Raw genomic sequence first — 2500 nt, forward strand, 5'->3', positions numbered from 1 at the left:
CTTAACCCAACACACGTTGGGCCTTAACCCAACACACGTTGGGCCTTAACCCAACACACGTTGGGCCTTAACCCAACACACGTTGGGCCTTAACCCAACACACGTTGGGCCTTAACCCAACACACGTTGGGCCTTAACCCAACACACGTTGGGCCTTAACCCAACACACGTTGGGCCTTAACCTGCTCTGTAATTGTCATACGACGCGTTAAATTAGTGTAGTGTTGCCTAACTGCAACCCCCGCAATATAGTTTGCCACTCGCACTGCCCGGTCCCCAGAGTATTGCTTCATGTTAAACACCTTGCAGCTATACACTGTAATGCGGATGGCAGCAGGACGTACATGCTCAATGCCCTTCGCAGTTGTTCATTGGCATTCGCATGGCGAAGCACAGCCTACGTTGTGGTACGGCTTGTGTCAACTGTCCGCTGATGTTGTACGTCCAAATCACACACTGTACTGCACATTGGTCCTCATGTACTGAATGATACATCGTGGTACATGTGTGACCGTACCACGACTGCGCCAACAACGGCGAACCATACGGTCCAAATATTGTGCACTCAGCTACGTGTCGTCTCCCTATAAGAGCTGGATTGCAGTATGGTATGCCGTGGATGGCGATCAGCATGAGCCGTCTGTTGATGTAGTGGCGCGTGTTGTCAGACGTAGTCGTCTCTTCTCACACACCGTGATAGCATGGTGCACTGCGTTCCACATCTGCGACATGCGACAGAGGCCGGTTGACAGTCGTTCGCGCAATGGACATCGCATACGTACGGGGGCCACCTTCCACGTGTTCGCGAAGCGTGCACATGTTGTTGCGTGTATGTGGGCAGACATAGTGTGTCGTGACACCTGACACAGGCATGCAACAATCGTTGAATTTGCAAATGGCGATGGACGTCTACGTTTGCTGGTGACGTTACGCAAATGAACAACTGGTAAACCGTTGTGGTGCGGTTGTTCTCGCTAGAGGTGAATCAGTGATGGCGACGATCGGTTGAGCTACCAACCGGTTGTTTCAGCGATACCCACCATGACCACGAACGTGAATGGCATGTGGGTGTGAAGCGATACGCGGCGGTGGCTGGGTGGGACCGTCCCCGGCCGGTGAGGGGGGGCCTCCCGGCGTGCTGGCCGCGCGGTGCGTGGGCGCACGCGCTACAGCCGGCTGGTGGGGGCGGCCAGTGGCAGGCGCGCCGGCCGACGGAGGCGGCAGGCGGCGCAGCTGCGCGCCGGCGCACCCTGCACGCGGCGCCGTGCGGCCAAAGTAGGTCCTCGCGGGCCCGGTGCGAAGCGCGGTGGACATCTGCAGTGTGCTGGTCCGATTGAGGACTGTGTGCGCTGAGGATGCGCCGCCGCCCGGCGCTCGGCGCCGCGACGCCGTCTGCTGCTCGGTCGCCTCTGCGGTTCTCGCAGGTGGTTTGTATCGCAGCTGTGCGGACGTGTTGGCGCGTGCGCTGTGCTGGGAGAGTTCGCTTCGGCACCCAAGTGGGGCTTTTGTCCTTCTGTGGCGCTGGCGTTGGAGCTGCCGGCCACCGTAGGTGGCGCGTGTTGTCTCCCGCCGGCAATGCCACGACAGCACGCTCCCGGGCCTCTGTCGGCAGCGGCAAGCTCAGTTGGGAGCACGGGTGGTCGCACCTAAAGCGTCTACTCGCCAAACTCCGGGCGATTGCGCCTCTCTCGAACCCGACCAAGTACTTAGGACGGCGCTGCGCGCCGCCGGGACCTGAGAGGGTTTCGAGGTGTATTGTGCAGGGGAGCTCAGCCTCCTCCTGTTTGCAGAATAATCGAGCGGACGCTTGCGTGTTCGCGCGGGCCCCCGGGACACACTCCCGGGCGGCCGGCTGCTCAGCTCTAGTTGACGCAGCTCCCTGGTTGATCCTGCCAGTAGTCATATGCTTGTCTCAAAGATTAAGCCATGCATGTCTCAGTACAAGCCGCATTAAGGTGAAACCGCGAATGGCTCATTAAATCAGTTATGGTTCCTTAGATCGTACCCACGTTACTTGGATAACTGTGGTAATTCTAGAGCTAATACATGCAAACAGAGTCCCGACCAGAGATGGAAGGGACGCTTTTATTAGATCAAAACCAATCGGTCGGCTCGTCCGGTCCGTTTGCCTTGGTGACTCTGAATAACTTTGGGCTGATCGCACGGTCCTCGTACCGGCGACGCATCTTTCAAATGTCTGCCTTATCAACTGTCGATGGTAGGTTCTGCGCCTACCATGGTTGTAACGGGTAACGGGGAATCAGGGTTCGATTCCGGAGAGGGAGCCTGAGAAACGGCTACCACATCCAAGGAAGGCAGCAGGCGCGCAAATTACCCACTCCCGGCACGGGGAGGTAGTGACGAAAAATAACGATACGGGACTCATCCGAGGCCCCGTAATCGGAATGAGTACACTTTAAATCCTTTAACGAGTATCTATTGGAGGGCAAGTCTGGTGCCAGCAGCCGCGGTAATTCCAGCTCCAATAGCGTATATTAAA

General features: G+C 57.4%; 1 non-coding gene across 1 annotated transcript in view; it reads left to right on the forward strand.

Moving 5' to 3' along the window:
* Positions 1–1876: 1876 nt before the first annotated feature.
* LOC126433683 (small subunit ribosomal RNA) overlaps positions 1877–2500 on the forward strand; it is a 1910-nt gene continuing 1286 nt past the window's right edge. Inside the window, exon 1 of the ribosomal RNA XR_007578672.1 lies at positions 1877–2500. This exon is cut by the window's right edge and continues 1286 nt beyond it. This is a non-coding gene — a ribosomal RNA (small subunit ribosomal RNA).

Source organism: Schistocerca serialis, unplaced genomic scaffold, assembly GCF_023864345.2.
Source record: "Schistocerca serialis cubense isolate TAMUIC-IGC-003099 unplaced genomic scaffold, iqSchSeri2.2 HiC_scaffold_1172, whole genome shotgun sequence".
NCBI classification, from domain to species: domain Eukaryota; kingdom Metazoa; phylum Arthropoda; class Insecta; order Orthoptera; family Acrididae; genus Schistocerca; species Schistocerca serialis.